This window comes from Carassius carassius, chromosome 16 (genome assembly GCF_963082965.1).
Source record: "Carassius carassius chromosome 16, fCarCar2.1, whole genome shotgun sequence".
NCBI lineage: Eukaryota > Metazoa > Chordata > Actinopteri > Cypriniformes > Cyprinidae > Carassius > Carassius carassius.
The window spans coordinates 2945414-2964777 of record NC_081770.1 but is presented as its reverse complement, the minus strand read 5'-3'; the positions used below and the strand labels follow the sequence as shown (position 1 = coordinate 2964777).

The window sequence follows — 19364 nt, the reverse complement described above, 5'->3', positions numbered from 1 at the left end:
CAAGCCACACGTTGTGGCCAAAAGATCGTGCAAATCCCCGAGCTCGCCTCACTCGACAACACGATTGTTCCGCCCAAGACCGGGCTCTCTTATAATGCTGGATCGCACCAGCAGCAGGCATTCAACCAGCCCGGGCCGTGCCCCAGTTCTCACTGCAGCAAGCCTCTCTTTCAATGCTGCCTCCACTAGCTGCGAAGGCCGTGCGTTGTAGTGATGTTTCATTTGTAAACGAATTGTTCTTTTTGAACCAATCTTTAAGGCGAATGAATCAGAATTGTCATCCACACTGAGCGAGTTTCATATGAGTCTGAACGAGATCTAGAGCTCTCATTCGTGAAAACGAAAGGACTGAACCGGTACACATGTCGAGACATAATTCCACGTTTAATCCCCGACCTATGAACGTGAATATATAGGCCAATATATGAACTGTCTGACCAAACAATTAAAATGCTAATTATGCAAGAAAACCTCGTGCTTTGCTCATCTGAACAATTTAAATAGACTTTATATATAGAATGCGATTATGATTATGCTAAATGCAGGTTTCGCGGCTAAAGTTTGTTAAACAACCTAATGACCTAACTCTGTCGGATGACGATGCCACTTTTAACCACGAAGCAAAGACATTACATTTGCCTTACTGTGCATTTTTAAACCTCACTGAGATGATACAGACATAAGTTTCATGCAATTATTCTGCCAGGATCAATTTATTTAGAGACATATTTAACCATTTTACTGGCATGATTACTCAGAATTTTTCTAAAACGCAACTACCCTCATGTTTTGCAAGTGTGAGTAAATTTTCTGTTGTCTTTTTAGGACTGTAATATGAAAAGCATGCAAAGTAAATACCTTTAGAAACCGCTTGAATTTGAATATCACATTACTGCAATTTTACGTTACCTCTATAGACATGTCTATCGGTTCAATGTTTTACAAAACTAAACATGCTACATTGTTTCAAAAGCCTCTGTTTCCACAGTCCATACTACAACGGGAAAACAGCATTCCAAATTTATCTGCTCTGGAGGCCGAAAAAAAAAAAAGGTGTTTTTCCAACAGGAACGTATTCATTCAGACAAAGTTTGAGCAATTGTCAAATCAGGTAACCAATTGCTAAGCTGGCAGCACAGTAGGCTACCCAGACTTTTTTAGCTTGCCTCATCAAATGTTATTAACCCTTCTACTTTCCCGCAGCCAACAACTACAGCAGCCGAAGAAAGCACGAAGCTACTTTTACTTGCAACACGGGCCTGCACATCCCAGTATTTCCATCCTGTTATGTCTAACCCCCTTTTTTTCTTTTCAGCGTCCTTTAACTCACGTAGCAGACATTAGCATTAGGCTTCCTCTGCTAGCAGTGCAGGCTACACAGGTTCTTCAAGACATCACACACCCCAGCCCCTTCCCACGACCCACAGCTACAGCAGCTGAAGCAAATGTGAGGCCGCCTCCATTCGTAAATGCGCCCTCAACTCTTCCGCTCCCTCATGCTACTAACCATTGTTCTGTTCAGTGCAGTGGCTTCCAGCCCCAGATTTGTCAGAAGGCAGAGGGCACCAAGACCTATTAGTGGTCAGACCGATTATATATAAAAAAAGTTCACCAAAGCCTCATCAGCCAATCTCCCCACTGCCGCAGGAGCCTTCTCTATATCTCCCCACAGCCACAGCAGTGTCTGCTCCCGCAAGAGCCTCTACCTATATTTTACCACTGCCACAGCAGTGTCTGCTCCCGCAGGAGCCTCAAAAATAAATAAATTAATACATTTAATTAAATAATAATAATTGCGAAAGAACCTGAGGTGAGATTTTAAATAAATTAAAAGAGGCTTCGAGGCAGAGGAATTTGACTCGATCATTTTTTGTAATTGAGTTACTCAAGTTACTCGAGGAATCGTTTCAGCCCTAAACTTAAGCAGCTCAAAATGAGCCTCTCACAAAATCAGATAGAGGCCCTCGGTTGTTGTTCATCAGACATTTAAAAAATAAAATAAATGTTTTCAATCATGTTGTTTACTTGATTAATCGAAGCCTCTCAGCTATCGTTTCTTCGGCCAAAGTAAGGGCCCACCAGCTCATCTTACAATCTCCTTGCCTATTCAGCATCGGACAGGGCTCTCCCTTCCGGTGCAGCAGGGCAGTGGCTCCATTCGGTCGCAGTGTGAGCCTTCCATCTGTCATTGAGTTGCGCTGTGCGCTCAGCGGTGGACGGGGTTCTCCCTCCCGGTGCAGCAGAGCCACAGGCCCCCTTCGGTCGTTGTGACAGCCCTCCATCCGATGCATCAAATCACGCCTCGTATCACACGTCGCAAGGGGGACTCTGATGCAGTGAGGGTCCCTCCATCAGTCGCGTTTTCTTGCCTTCTCTGCATCGGACGGGGCTCCCCTCCCGGTGCAGCAGACCCATCGGCTCCCTTTGGTTGCAGGGTCATTCTTCAGTCTGTCGTTCTGAGTATGATGCATGCTCGGCGGTGGACGGGGGATCTCCCTCCCGGTGCAGCAGAGTAGTCGGCTCCCTTCAGTCGCAGTGGGAGCCCTCCATCCAATGCATCAAACCACGCCTCTTATTCAGTCAAAAGGGGGAATCCCCACTCTGGTGCAATAGAGCCGCAGCTCCCTTCGGACGCAGCGAGAGTCCCTCCATCTGTCACGTTTTTCTGCTTGTTCAGGATCGGACAGGGCTCTCCCTTCAGCAGGAACATGGCCCCCTTTGGTCGCTGTGAGAGCCCTCCATCCGACTCTCAAAATCATGCCTCATATCAAGTCGCAAGGGGGACTCTCCCTTCCGGTGCAGCAGAGCCGCAGCTCCCTTCGGATGCAGTGAGAGTCCCTCCATCCCTTCTTGCCTACCCTGCATCAGACGGGCTCCCCTACCGGTGCAGCAGACTCACAGCTCCCTTCGGTCGCAGGGTGAACCCCCCCTGTCTGAGTTATGTTGCATGCTCAATGGCGGACAGGGATCTCCCTCCTGGGGGATCTCCCTTCGGTCGCAGTGAGAGCCCTCCATCAGACGCATCAAATCATGTCTCGCATCGCAAGGGGGACTCGCCTTTCTTTGAAAGTAAAGTGAAAGTGAAGTGACATTCAGCCAAGTATGGTGACCCATACTCAGAATTTGTGCTCTGCATTTAACCCATCCGAAATGCACACACACAGAGCAGTGAACACACACACACACACACTGTGAGCACACACCCGGAGCAGTGGGCAGCCATTTATGCTGCGGCGCCCGGGGAGCAGTTGGGGGTTCGATGCCTTGCTCAAGGGCACCTAAGTCGTGGTATTGAAGGTGGACAGAGAACTGTACATGCACTCCCCCCACCCACAATTCCTGCCGGCCCGGGACTCGAACTCACAACCTTTCGATTGGGAGTTCAACTCTCTAACCATTAGGCCACGACTTCCCTTTCCGGTGCAGCAGAGCCGCAGCTCCCTTCGGACGCAGCAAGAGTCCCTCCTACATTCGTATTCCAGTTAGCGTTAATCAGGGCTTTCCCCTCCGGGGCAGCACTCCCGATGCACAGTTGCGCACCCCCTACGGAGGCTGGGAGAACCCTCCGAGGCATAAAACCATGCCTCACATAAACCCCGTTATGGGGGACTCCCCCTTCCGGTGCAGCAGAGCCGCAGCTCCCTTCGGATGCAGTGTGAACCCCCCATCTGAGTTATTTTGCATGCTCAACGGTGGCTAGGGATCTCCCTCCCGATGGGGTACAGCCGCTGGCTCCCTTCGGTTGCATTAGGAGCCCTTCATGCGACGCGCCAAACCGTGGCTCAAATCTCATTGCCTATTCAGCATCTGACGGGGCTCTCCCTTCTGGTGCAGCAGACCCACGGCTCCCTTCGGTCGCAGTGTGAACCCCCCGTCCGAGTTATGTTGCATACTCGATGTCGACAAGGGATCTCCCTCCCGATGGGGTACAGCTGCTGGCTCCCTTCAGTTGCAGTGAGAGCCCTCCATCAGATGCACCAAACCGCGCCTCGTACTCAGCCGCAATTTTTTCCCTCATTTTTTTATATCCGGCATCGTGCTCCTCTCATAAGCGGCACGGAGAGCTCGCCGGTAAGACGTTGCGAGCCGCAGCTCTCGTCGAACACTGCACGGGCTCTCCTGGTCTCTCTGCATTTTTCTTCTCAACAAGCATATTTTGGGGGGCAACTAAATTTAGCTCTCTGGATATATATATATATATATATCCAGTCTTCCTACCTCCTGTCCCACAACAGCTTTTCGGTATCCTTCCTCCACCCCAACTCCTCACTTCTAATCTATTTATCCTAAATTAGGGATAGGGGGAGTTATTTGGGTTCGGGCTATGCTCCGGGCCCGGTCCCCTCCCCCAGGACAGCACGGCAAAATATGCCTACTATTCACCTTCAGATTAGATGTAAGGGTGAACTTGTGAAGTAATGTTCATGCAGGGTGCCCAAACTTTTGCATGCTACTGTGAGTACAGATGTGGCCATTAAGAGAGTGCATTTAAAGGGAAAGGATCATGCAGGACCACATGGTATGCTTTAACACAGGAAAGACATGATCAGTAGGGGCAGTTATGGAACATACTTCACTGAAGTGGCAGAGCACATCCAAGCAGGCACACATTCTTGAGCTTAATATTTTCTTTAACTTCTACATTCCTGCTTTGTATTCATTATTGATTGGACCATCAGGAATGATGAGGATGAAAACATAAACTCAAGAAAGACAAAACAACACACAGCAGTAAATGAATGAATGAATGATGCATTTACATAGCGCTTTATTGTATATTGTTGTACACCCAAAGTGCTTCATAATATTGTGGGGGGGGGGGGGGTCCTCTCCTCAAACACCACCAGTGAGCAGCATCCACTTGGATGATGCAATGGCAGCCACAGGGCACAAGCACCAGTGCGCTCACTACATACCACACGACATACTACCAGCTAACCGCGTCTTAATCTCCCCGCTCCATACTCGGGTGAGCCCAACTCATGTCGGCCATTTCAGTCACTTCCTCCATTGCCTGGCTGACCATGTGAAGGACTAGATCTATTCTTTGGAGCTGCCTTCTGGCTAGGATGGGCTTATCAACCTTCGCCATTTGGGTCAATGAATGGAATTCCCTCCATTCCCAGTACTGAAGAAGGGGGATTTTCCATGAGCATGTCACCGGGGCTGTGTTTGGAGCAGCATGTGACATGCTGTCTCAGCACCCATCCTCCTGGAGGATGAGCCTATGCAAGTCGGGAGAGCACCACTGACCATAGGAGAGTAATCAGTGTCTCTACTGCGGTGAGGCGGGTCATATGGTAGCGGCGTGCCCTGTGGTTGGGCGACGCTTATAATGCAAGGTAGAGGCCATGGTGAGTGTCACTACCACTCGACTGCCACCTGGTGGTCGTTCAGAATTTCAGGTTTCATTACAGTTTGGGGGAGTTGTTTACAAAGTTTCAGTATTAATCGACTCAGGAGCGGATGGTGACTTCATTGATTACAGATTGGCAACATGTCTGGGGATTTCGGCCTTTGCGTTGGCCGAACCTATTTCTGCCAGGACCCTTTGTGGCACCCATTTCACTAATATTAAACCCACGCCACCAAGTTTGTTACATTAAATTTGGTTGTTAATCATTCCAAGGAGATTTGATTTCTCCTTATTCACTCGCCCACCGCTCCAGTGGTATTGGGTCACACTGACTTTACTCTCTGTCTGGTCCAGAGAGGGAGGCCATAAAGAGGTATATACATGATTCTCTAGTAGCAGGCATTATTCATCCTTCCTCCTCTCCAGCTGGGGCAAGTCTCTTCCTATTCATGGAGAAGAAAGATGGATCACTGCTGTATTGACTACCGGGAGTTGAATGACATTATGGTAAAGAATTGTTATCCTTTGCCGTTGATGTCATCGGCCTTCGAGCTCTTACAGGGGGGAACCATCTTTGCGATGTTGGACCTCCGCAGTGCTTATCACTTGGTTCAGATTAGGGAGAAGGATGAATGGAAGACCGCTTTTAACACCCATATGGGGCATTTTGAATATTTAGTTATGCTGTTTGGGCTTTCCAACTCCCCGGCAGTCTTCCAGGCACTCGTCAACAACCAGTGGTGACAAATATCTGGTAGACTGGGAGGGTTATATTCCGGAGGAGAGATTCTGGATTCTGGCTCACAATATACTGGATTGCGCTCTCATCAATCAGTTTCATCAGCATCGTGGTGAATTCCCTGGGGATGCCAGGACGCGTTCCTGAGGTGGAGGGTACTGTCACGGTGCAGGGTGTCGTCTTGGCTTCCCCAGCAGTCTGTGTTGTCCTGTCATGTTCGGTAGCTCGTGGTCTGGGCAATCAGCGCTGATCTTAGCGGGGGTGCACAAATCACAAGCTGACTCTTCCACCTGTCACTTATTCCCCCACTCCCTTATATGTCTCTGCCTTTCTGTCTGTCACCGTGAGTAGATTGTTTTGCCCTTGCCCATGTTTTGTGTTTTGTCCAAGCTTCAGTGTCTTATCCACTGTTCTAATGCTCAAGGACCCGTAGTATGGAGATCCGACATCTCGAGTGGTCCACAGTGTGCCGGCCAGCTCTGGGATCTCTGTTCAACTGAGCAACATTTAATTATTGTTTATGCTATTTTGTGTTTTGTGGCGAGAATAGATTCTCCTTTTACTACTCTGCATCTGAGTCCTCTCTCTATTCCACACCCTGCCACCCCCACCGGGGGAGCTGATCACAGGGGTCATGGCATACTTGGGGGTAAAGACAGACAAACAAGGCTAGAAAAAATGAGATAGAAGAATGATGAAAGACAGAGACGAAAGAGCTTAGAGAGGAAAAAAAATCTTGTTCCACTTCCCAGGCACACTGCTGCTCAGCCCTCCACCAAACGGGGTAAACTCTTTCATGATGCCTGGCAGTGACACTGGATAGATCTTAGTGGATGGCCCGACACTCCTCTGCCACCCAGTGGACGGCCCAATACTCCTCTGCTCCTCCAGTCCCTCTGTTCCCTGTTCCTCCCCTTCATGGTGGATGGCAGCCATCCTTCCAAATCCCAGGCTGCCGGCAGCAAGCGAGGCTATGGCATGTGTCCTTAATCAAGGCAGCGTTAAGGTCAGTGAATCACTGAATGCCATTGACTATCTTCACCTCTCACTCATTTGATTATTGGATTATATCATTGCATCACTATCAAATAACCTTGTGGATTTATACTCATCTCATCACCATCATCATGTCAGCTCATCTAAAGTCTGGATATTGATGATAAGTTTATTATGTTGACTCATCTGCACAGAGACAAAGAGTGTTTGTTTGCTTGTTTATTTTTGTGGCTATATACAGGTGTATATAGCCATATACATCTCAATATAGCCATATACATATCAATAAATTAGAATTTAGCCAAAATCATCACAATTAAAAGAACCAAAGACTTAAACTACTTCAGTCTGTGTGTAATGAATTTATTTAATAAAGAGTTTCACAAATTGAGTTGAAATCCTGAAATAAATGAACTTTTCCACGACTTTCTAATTTATAGAGATGCACCTGTATATATGCACCTTCTGTAATGTTGAAGCCGATGAGACGTGAGATGTGTGGATCCATATGGAAGCTTTTATTGGACAGAGACGTGGTCATAAAAGGCATTGGTCAAACACTGGCAAACAGATATATAGAGGGCAAGACAAAGCTTATTTTTTGGGCAAGCGTGAGTCTTCAATGAATTAACAATATCCAAAGGGCTTAGCAAGAGGGGTAATCCATAATCCAGAGCAAAGGGTCAAAACATGAGAAAAAGGGCAAGGCAGGAAAAAGACTAAACTATGAAAACTATAAACTAAGATAAGACTATGAAAACTATAAACTGAAATAAGACTATGAAAACTGGAAATTGAAACAAGACTATCAAAACTATAAACTGAAACAAGACTATCAAAACTATAAAACAATACAAGAAAGAAAACAAACACAGAATGGCTTGATATCTCAGCTATCGCTAGGAGAAGGATATGTGGAGAACAATACTTGGCAGTGTGTTAGAAGTCCAATGCTTATAAAGTGTATCTGATGATTGTGCTGTTTGTGTGTGTGTGTGTGTGTAATTGTTCTCAAGTGCATGGTATGACTGTTATCAGGTGAACTTGTGATTTGTGCAATGGATCATGGGAAATGTTGTCCAGGGTGTACTGTGCAGTGTAAAAGTCTGTGTGGTGAATTAACGGCAGTTCAAAGACCGGATCATGATACCTGTATATATATATGTGTGTGTGTGTTTGAGTGTCTGTTTGTATGCACTTGCTGGAATAAGATACGGGAAAAAAATTCTATTTGTTTGGTGAAGTGGTTTTATCTTTCAGTACCGGTCGAATTTCTGTTGAACTTCCTCAGAGTAACATCTTAAAAAAAGGGATGTGTTACACTAGAGATTAATGGCCAGTCACTATTTGCAAAAGATTAAACAATTTAGCTCACAAAAAAAGTTTAAGATTATACATTTAATCCCATTTTTTCTTTTCAAAATAGGTAGCTTATATGTAAAAATTTTATTTATTGATGAACTGAAATGTAAATAACCTGTAAGTGTATTTCTGTTTTCACATTTCCAGGGAAATAGATGAATCCACTTACCCAGCATCTTGATCTTCATCTGTAATTCTTTGATTTCATTGTCTCTCACTCTCAGTTTCTCCTCTAGTTCATGTCTGACTCTCTTTTCTGGAGCTCTCATATATGTCTGCAGAGAATAGGGTTCAGTCTTCATGCTCTCTATACAGTCAAACAGGTCTGAGATCTGTTGTGAGCTTCTCTGGTCCTTTAAACCCATCACATCATACCAACTCCCATACAGACTCACAGCCTTCTGAGATTCTGTGGATTCTACATAATCTATCACACTTTGGTCAACAGAGATTTCAGCAATGAAAAGCACCATGAAGTGCTCATTAGAATTAAATATTCTTTTAATATTCTCCATTTCTGCTTTGTCTTCTTTTGTAAATGGACAGACAGGAGTAACAAGGATGAAATGGTGAACTCCAGGATCACAGAGAAACAGACAGCAGTAAGTCTCCTGCATCACTTCCTGCTCTGAGAGCTGTGACAGAGCTGGAAGCTCCAGGACACTGATCTGCCGTCCATGAATCGTTCCCTCTCTCTTCTGACACACTCTGCTCATCTCTTTCTGTGGTAGAAGTTTATTCATTGGTTTAATTACCGTCCCTCTAAACATTCTAGACACTATGCTCTTGAGTGTTGAATTATTTCCACACAGCACAATGTTCAGCTTTGTTTTTGCAGTAGTCCTCACTGAAAACAAGGAGACAGCAGACTCAGATCAGCTTTGGTACAAAATTTAAATTTTCTTAACAACAACAAAGACATTCTATTGTTGAGTATGATTAGATTGCAATATTTTATTATTTATTTATTTAGTAAACTGAAGGCAACCATGTCAATGTCTTAATTCCTTTTTCAAAAATAGGGAATTAGAAACAAATGATATCCATCACCTCCTTCCTCATACATGTTGCAGATGAGATATTCTTTGTGTTTTTCCTTGAGCGTCTTCTCTATCCTTCTGAACATCTCTGAGCGCCATCCAGGGTTTATTGTATCAAACCTAAAATGTCTTCCTCCACACTCCTTTATTACATTATGAATGGCGTTATTCCTAGAAGTGAATATTGATCCGCGTGTCTCTTCATCAGTAGTCAGCACTATAGTGTGTTTCATGGCTTGCTCACTGAAGAGGTTCAGCACAGTGTTCACTCTCTGTCTGTCCTCCTTGTTGAAGTCCTTACTCTGCAGAATGAGTGCGATCACATGAGGTCCTGGAGCAGACAGAGACACACACTCTCTCACTCCCTGTATTGTCAGATGGTATGGGAGATTCGGCTGGAGGAGGTGAGGAGTGTTGATGACTGTGATGTGTCTCCCCTCCACAGCTCCACTGATCCTCTTACTGTGCTGTTGTGAATAAGTTGCAGATTCACTGCGAAATGCTTCTGCACCCAGTATAGTATTTCCCACTCTGCTGTTTTCTGATCCATTCTTCCCCAGCAGAACAATCCTCAGATGTCTCACTGAAAAAGAGGCGTAATGGCTTTTTACTGTACAAACTGTATTTTTTTTTATCTCTTTACAAAAACCCTGCCTCAGAAAACTTTTTCATTTTCACATTTTCAAAAACAAAAAAAAGTCCCCACAAAGATAGGGATTTTAAATATCACCATCTTAGTACGGACATTTTGTCCCCATACTAATTGAAGTGATACAATAAAAAACAGAGCAAGTTATTTCCAAAATGTAATAAATTATATATTACTAATTAATGTCATATAAAAATAATTTGTTACAATATTACTACCTCTGAAATACATCCAGTGAAGGGTGATAATGACTGTGTATGCCCCCAATCGTATTAGCAACATAATAATAATTCATTACATTATGTTGTTATGATTTTCAGCTTTTTCTAAGCACACAAAGCACTCATAATGTAATAGGATCATGGTGCAATACCATATGTGGAAAGTGAACCACTCCTAGGGTAAGGCTAAAAGCAGGCTTATGTTAGTGTAATCTATTAACTATGCCTAGTTAGTTAGTTTTTGTATATGTACAGTCGAATGCATAGCCTTCAAATCATACTCCATTTGATGTTGTGCGTGAACGTGGACGGTTGACACATGGACTCTTGAAAGCTTCATCCATATAAAGTGTTTGCTCTATTATTCCCTGTAATTTTGACCGATAACAAATACTTGTTTGTTTAAATTAAAGCTGAGCTGTCTCATACCCTCTCGCTTGTCAATGTGAGCATCTGTGGTTGTTGCGGTCTCTGATATTTTGTTGTTGTTTCTGTAACAACTGATAACTGCAAAACAAATTCAATGCACATTTGCGACCTGAGCTTACAAAGTATCAGGTGGTGCACATACAATATTCTTGTACTATTCTGATGATGGAATTCGCATCATGCCCTCTGTACACTGACCCTTGCATACGCATAAAAAGTGAATTATACTTTGGGCTTTAGACTCACTGCACAGAAGGACTTACCTGACTACTGTGCAATGATATACATGGAAACCTGGCTGAACAACAACACTCCTGAAGCCACTGAGCTAGCTGGACAACTGCTCATAGAGCTGACAGGAAACACCACTCCGGTAAGAAATCAGGAGGATTATATATCTATATCAACAACTCTTGGTGCACAAACTTTGTCTTTTTAGTATTAAAAGTCTCTGCTGTTCTTTATTTGTTAAATGCAGACCTTTTTACGTACCAAGGGAATTCTCTGTTCTTTAAATCATGGCAGTTTACATACAACCAAAAGCCAACACTAAGTTGTCACTAAAACAGTTGCATGATATGAACTCTGTCCATCCAGATGGAGTGTTTGTTGCTGCTAAAGATTTTTTTTTAAATATGTTCAATGAAAATCAATTTAAATAATTAAAATGTTTTGTAAGTAAGGGATATTCTGTGATAACAACTGGCTGGATGTACATTATCCCGCTTACATGTGTCTTACATGCGAAATGACAATAAAGTTGAATCTAATGTAATCCAATCTAATTAGATACAAAATACTGATTTGAGTTAAAATATTTGAAAGCAAAGCTTCTTTGAAGATAGTATTTGTGAGCAAGCAGCAAGTTCAAACTAGATGGACATTTTATAGGTGTTTTATAGTTCAAAGCAGCTTACTAGACTTTTGCTGCTATGTTACTTTTTGGGAAACCTTGCCAGGCATGTGGTAACACTTTTAGGCTATAAAAGCAATAGTTTTAATTAAAAGTCACCAGAATATACAGGATCTACTCCAGTAAAAAAAAAAAAAAAATCTGGGGGAGGATATTTATATATATATATATATATATTTATTTGTGTTTGTGACACCCATCGAGGTATTGTGGAAGTTCCATCTGGTAAAGACATACTTGAAGACAAGCAATATTAATTTCTCCATTGTTCAGTCATAGTACAAGCAGGGTATGGCAGTTGGTTGGTGTGGTTTTAACATTGATGACAGTGATGAGAGCCGAACTTTCTTCAACTCTCACCACTGAGGGAAAAAATCTAAATATCTGCGCCTTGGCCTGTTCCTGCCATTTAAAAAAAAAAATGTCGCTCCCATAGAAAACAATAAAAAAAATATGTTAGCCTCTGGGGAAAAAATGCTTTGGTGGACATGCCATCTAAATTGTGTTGACAGTGTCACCAGTAATAATCATCTGTGTGTTCTTAAACCAAAAACCATGGATGGACAGCTAAATGCCTGGAGAGATTGATTAATTTAGTGCTGGGTATATATAGAACAGTGGACGATGCAAAATCAACATGTGAGATACTTATCTGAGGAAAAAAGTATTGTTGGCCAGCGCCACCTAGCATGCAGACGTGAAATAGCATAAGGCAATCAATCGTTTAGCACTCAACATTAGCAAAGATATTCGCTTCACTTTTTTGCATCGCGCTTAGTGTGAAACAGACTTTACCGTTGCTCAGTTTACTTTTCCACTTCAGTTTAGTACTGATTCAAAGTGAACGGGATTATAGACTGATCATTATAGCTTCACTGCTGACCATGATACAAGTTGCTTGCGGTGGTCAAAAAGTGATCTGCATTGTTTACATGTCACATTTTAGTATCGGTATTGTTTGCTTGGAACCTCAACCGAGGTAGTACTAAAAAACTACCAGAGATTAGGTACTGTGCACAGTGGAAAACCCCACAAAAAGTAAGCCAAACCGTGCCATACCTTGCAGTTGGAAAAGCGCCATTAGACTTTTTTTTTAATGGACAGAACACAGACTGATGATTTTGTTATATCAATTTTACACATTCATTTCAATAATAAGTGTTGAATAGAACAGAGCATATATAATCATGTTGCCTTAGTTTTCGTTTGTATGTTCCTTTTTTCCTTGGTCCTAGATATGGTTTTGTTTTGTTCCCATGTCCACAGTTACTGATTACTTTCACTTCTGTCTAGTTTAGTTCTTCATTATGACTTGTATATTTAGGCCCAGTCCCATTTCTACACTTTCCCCTTTCCCCTACCCCTCCTTTTGGCGCATTCACGTGCAGGGGTAGGGGTGTCTTGATTCTCTTTTGATTGGAAGGGTAGGGGGAAGGCCCAGATAGCCCTTTAAATGAAGGTTTTCGAGATCACACTTCAATCTAAGGGCCTGTATACGCATCTGAGTGTCCCTCTTTACAATGATTTTATTAGCTCGTAGCTGGAAAATATAATGTAGCGATTCAGTATTTAAACTGTTATTAATAGAAGTCGCAGGGCAGTGTTGACAAGGTTCTTTGCTTCTGGATGTGTGAGCAATGCGATCACTAATATGTGTGTGTGTGTGTGTGTGTTTGAAACATGAGGGGCTAAGGGGTAGGAATGGGATTGGGCCTTTATTTATAAAATAGTAATGTGAGTTTAGCATCACACAACATGAATGCAATAAATGATCAAAGCTACTTATAACCCAACCTGCACTTTTCATTTAAAAACTTAGGTTGCCCTGTGGTCATGTCCCAACCCTATTCCCCCAACTCTCACAAACCAATTTTCTATCAGTCAATACTGTTCTATAATAATATAAATGCAGAAAGCCCCCCAAAATCGATTAATGCACTTTGTAAAACAGTTTTTGCACCTACCATGACGTTGGACTTCATCTTTTAATAATCATGATAATCACAAACATTTTCTAAACTTCGGACATGCAAAAATGTAAATTTTCACAAATCTAATGCAAATGGTTTCAAAATACTTTAACTGTTACAATATAATGCAATGATAATATTATTCACAGAACTTGTATATAATTTAAGAGATTTGCAGTTGCTTTCTAAAAGGAATGCACAAATGTTTCAGGTTGACTCATCATAATATCACTGCCAGTGTTTCTTTTACTTACTGTTAGGACAGTCAGCTTCTGGACTTCTACATGACACCACTAGTGGATAAAAAATAAATAAAAATAAATCACACGCACAGAGAGAAAACAAATGGTTTAGCCATTATAAACTAGCAGCAATTTGTTGTGTTTGCAATTACTAATTAATATTAACTAAGTGTTAATATTAACAGTGTACTGATGATACACAAATCAACAAAAAATGGTGATATTATGACTTTCCCTATATTCAGAAAATCTACATGGTCAAAATTACACTTAAGCTCTTATTTAATGATCTAAAGCTGCAATAAAAATATGAATAATAGCAGAAGCGGATATTAGTAAAGTCTGTGCAGTAAAAGTACTTTTAAAGTGTCAGTAATTTACACTGTGAGTGCTTTTCTTTATAAAACTTTAATTCAAAACATAATATTGTACTTTTTACTGCACTACATTTCATATTAAATATAATTTAATACTTAATTACATGAGAAATCTATTACTTCCTCACTTTTACTCAAGTAAAAGTAATTAAAAAATTTACTTGAGTACAAGTACTACATTTTTTTATGTTCTTAAGTATTAAAGGTAAAAACAACAACAAAAACAACAACTTTAATTTATGAAATGTAGTGCAGTAAAAAGTATGACATTATGCTTTGGAATGTGGAGAAGTAAAGTTTTACCAAAGAAAATACTCTTGAGTGAAATTTACTTGAGTAAAGTAAAAATACTTCACTTCTGTCCACCTCTGATAAATAGGCTATTTCAAAATCAACAAAATCAACACAAATCATTTGATCACAAATCAACAAAAATAAGTGTAAAGAATTGCAGATTAAAAGAGGAAGCCTCACCCAGAAGATTAGTTAAAAAGTTTCAACAGATCCTGGTGTTCAGTGCCACTTTTAAATGTAAATGTAAAAGCGCAGTGAAATGTCATTTAATTACCCCAAAAAAGTAAACAAAGTTGGCTACTGTTGGTTAATATTTCATAAATACATAATAAATCAATAAGAAAATGTTGATGTAATATTTGTATGTAATTATCTTCTTACCTGATGCCATTTTAACACATAGGCCTTTAAATAAAAATTCTAAAGAATAACTCTGAAAAACAAAAACTAATCAGCAGAGGTTTGAAAAAGTGATTTTGCATTTGTTGAAATGAAACTGCTTGCATTCATTCATTTTCTTTCTTTAAAACAAGAAATGAGATAGGGAAGATGTGGTTTCTTCTTTAAGTGTTCTGATGAATAAGCAGATACAAAGTCATTTTCATTATTTAAAATCTTTATTTCATTAAAAAAATCACAGAAATAATATGCAACTTGTTTATATATGTAATATTTTGTCTTATCTGAGCCGGTTGGTCCCACCCTTCATACACACACTCTCTGAATATGGTTATTGTTAGAATTCAGAGAACAGTAAGGTAGAAAGTGGGAGGTTTCCCATAGCTCTGCTGCTCTTAATAAAACAATAAACTTTACCTATAAAACGTTATGGTGTTTTAAACAAGACTCCATGCCCCAGCACTGAGGACAATCAACAACTGGCTGAAGACCTGAACAAGTTCAAGTGCAAGTACGAAAAGTCTGGTCTGACACCCCACACCCACTCTGACTCACATAACAGCCATCAAAACCCCCCACCTCAACTCCCCGCTGCTGTTTTTCAATTTGCACTTAAGATCTATGAAGCAGAAGCAGAAGATAAGGAAAGCCAAAGGCCCAGACGGTGTCTCTTCAGCCTGCCTCAAAGCCTGTGCTGTCCAAATATCATCCATCTTCAAATTGATCTTCTACAGATCCCTGGAGCTGTGTGAAGTCCGTTCCTGCTTTAAACACTCCACCATCATCCCTGTACCCAGAAACCAAAAATAACAGGACTAAATGACTACAGACCTGTTGCTTTAACGTCAGTGGTCATGAAAACTTTTGAGAGACTGTTGTTTTCCTACTTAAAGGACATCACTGGACCCTTGCAGTTTGCTTTCTGAGAAAACAGGTCCATGGATGATGCAGTCAACATGGGACTGCATTTCATCCTGCAACATCTGGAAGAACCAGGGACTTATGTGAGGATCCTGTTTGTGGGGTTTTGTTTGACCTTTAACACTATCAGCACTGAAGCTCCCCAGGGCTGCGTTCTCTCCCCACTGCTCTTCTCCCTCTACACTTATGATTGCACGTCTAAGGACCCCTCTGTCAAACTCCTGTAGTTCTCTGATGACACCACACTTATTAACCTCATCCAGGACGGTGACGAGTCTGCTTACAGACAGGAGGTTAAGCAGCTGGCTGTCTGGTGCAGTCTTAACAACCTGGAGCTGAACACGCTCAAAACAGTGGAGATGATCGTGGACATACAGAAGCAGATTTAGAATATACTTTCTATTTATAAGACACGATGAAACAACATGAATTATAGCAGATCTTAAAAGATAAAAATAATAAAATAAAGGGCCCCAAAGACAGAAATAAAAAGAAAGGAAAAACTAAACTAAAACTGAAAGAATGCAAGAAAGAACTGAACCAAGAAACTTAACACGTGGGATTCATTTGGTGTGTAATGTGACATTTAACATTATTCATTCATTTTACAAATTATCTTTTGTCAAATTTGGTGTGGATTTTAACCTATGCACACTCTACTGTAAGATTAAATCAGATGCTTATATTAGTAAACTCTCCAAAGCTGCATTCTTTCAACTTTGCTGTATTTCCAAACTCCATTCATTCATCAGCCCAATAGATTCTGAATCACTAGTACATGCATTTATCACATCTCACCTTGACAAGTACAGTTTATCTCTCATTTGCAATATATTCAAAATTCTGCTGCAAAGATGTTAAGACTAAACGGTCAGTGCATATCACTCCTATTCTATTTAATAGGAGTGATATGCTTATCTTGAAGTCACTCTATTGTCTTGCACCTACCTATCTCTCTGACCTACTTTCTCCATATGTTCCCTCTCATCCACTTCGATCATCTGGAGGTAAACTTCTTTGTGTTCAGAGATTTCGCCTATCATCTATGGGAGGCAATAACCACAATGCACAAATTTAAGTTTAAACTCAAAACCTATATGTTCAACCAATACTACCGGTCATAATGGTTTCTTTTTTTTTCTGTATCTGACTGTCTGCTTTATCTGATAGTGATTATGATTCTGTATTATTACTGTGGTATGCAATTTGCAGGTTCTGTACTTGGCAAATGTCCATCTATGTATAAAATGATTGTTTATTTGCTTTTGTCATTGTGAAGCATCCTTGAGCTTGGAAAAGGCTCTATATAAATCTCTCATATCAGAAGATGAAACCTGAAATACTGATACAGGATCTAAAGATTCAAAACAGCAACCTGTGTGTGTTTGTAGCTTTAAGAGAACAACCAGACATTTGTGTTGATTTACTTACTTTATGTTTTTGTATTTCGTAGTAATGTCTCATTATTCCATTTCATCACAGAATCATTTATTTTACATTTTAAACATGTGATCAGTTATTAAGGGTGTTTTCACACCTAGTTCATTTGAGCCCTGCAAGTGCTCTCGGAGCGGACCTTAGAAGGTGTTCTCAGGAGGAGTTTGGTTCGCTTGTGGTTCGATTTCCTCATGATTTGTGAAAGCCATGAGGTCCTGGTACGCTTTACATAGACTAACATGACAGGAATGCTTAAGGTTGAACAAAGCAGTTTAGTACTTGTATGTCTTTTTATATATATGCTTTATTTATTTATTATGTAATTTAAATAAAAAAATAAAGTAAATAAACCAACTGTTAACTGGAACAATACAAAATTATTATTTTGTCATTTATTTAAATGTATGGCTTTGTAAATGTATGTATGACTGTGCATTACATTATTTAATGCATGTGGCTAATGGTTTTCCAAATTTACATGTCACTCAGAATTTTCACTGAATTTTCAATCATTGAGGCATTCAAACGATTCATTCAGATGGCTGAATTATTCAAGAAAGAAGTAGACTGCTGCATCCCAATGTGCCTACTTATACTACACCCTTAAAGTATGTACTCTTTTTTTTAATAGGAAGAAGAAGAAGAAAAAGTGCACCCATTTGAGAGTGTAGTAAAAGAGTAGGAGAGCTTTGGGACATACTGTCACAACACACAACTGTGTCTTTAACGGATGCTCTGTCGCATAGTTAACACACAGTGTAATATAAAACAGATAACACTAAAAAAAAAAAAAAAAAAAATATATATATATATATATATATATATATATATTTTTTTTTTTTTTTTTTACCAGGTTAAATGTTGATTATTAGTAACTCAAACCCCTTTATGTAAACCTCTCTACCATCAACCGTGCGCATCTGCCATGTTTGTAGTTTTTCTAATGTGTTTTATTCATGTTTTTTTCATGTTAACAAAGCAGACTTCATTTCTTCTATTGCTACTCATTCCGGTCTCAACCTCATGGCACTGACTGAGACTTGGATCAAGCCTGAAGATACTGCCACCCCTGCAGCCCTCTCCACTAATTTCACTTGTTCCCACACTCCTCGTACCACTGGGAGGGGTGGAGGTACGGGTCTCCTTATATCAAAAGAATGGAAATTTGATCTTCAGCCATCACCTACAGGTACTGGTTCATTTGAATCACATGCCATTACTGTAACCCACCCTGTTAAAATCCACTTTGTGGTCATTTATCGTCCCCCAGGTCAATTGGGAAACTTCTTGGAGGAGTTTGATGTGCTGCTATCAAACTTTCCTGAAGATGGTACTCCTCTGGTACTGCTTGGTGACTTCAACATCCACCTAGATAAACCCCAGGCTCCATCTACATGGTTACTGAAGCCCTGCGACTAGCAAGAGCAGCTTCAAAATCCTCGGTACTCATCTTACTGGACCTTTCTGCTGCTTTTGACACTGTTAATCACCAGATTCTCCTGTCCACCCTCAGAAAGATGGGCATTTCTGCAACAGCACTCCTGTGGGTTAAGTCCAACCTCTCTGACAGATCCTTCAGTGTGTCTTGGAGGGGTGATGTTTCAAAGTCACACCACCTTGCTACTGGGGTTCCTCAAGGCTCAGTACTTGGACCACTTCTCTTCTCCATCTACATGACATCATTAGGATCTGTCATTCAGAAGCATGGCTTTTCTTATCACTGCTATGCTGATGACACCCAACTCTACTTCTCATTCCAACCAGATGACCCGACGGTAGCTGCTCGCATTTCAGCCTGTCTGAGTGTCATCTCTAGCTGGATGAATGACCATCACCTTCAGCTTAACCTTAACGAAGACAGAACTCCTGGTGATTCCAGCTAACCCATTGCTTCATCACAACTTCTCTATACAGCTGGGCTCATCAACCATTACTCCTTCGAGGACAGCCAGAAACCTAGGAGTTGTGATGGATCATCAGTTAAGCTTCACAGACCACATTGCTACAACTACCCGGTCC

General features: G+C 41.2%; 1 protein-coding gene and 1 long non-coding RNA gene across 6 annotated transcripts in view; one reads left to right on the top strand and one right to left on the bottom strand.

Annotated features, from left to right (window-relative positions):
• The window catches only part of LOC132159398 (gastrula zinc finger protein XlCGF52.1-like), a 192214-nt gene that overhangs the window by 44154 nt on the left and 128696 nt on the right, over positions 1–19364 (bottom strand). The gene's annotated exons all lie outside the window — the stretch shown is intronic.
• Positions 1090–1514, top strand: LOC132159425 (uncharacterized). Its single transcript, XR_009437838.1, has 3 exons — positions 1090–1111; positions 1204–1284; positions 1351–1514. It is a non-coding gene; the product is annotated as an uncharacterized LOC132159425 (long non-coding RNA).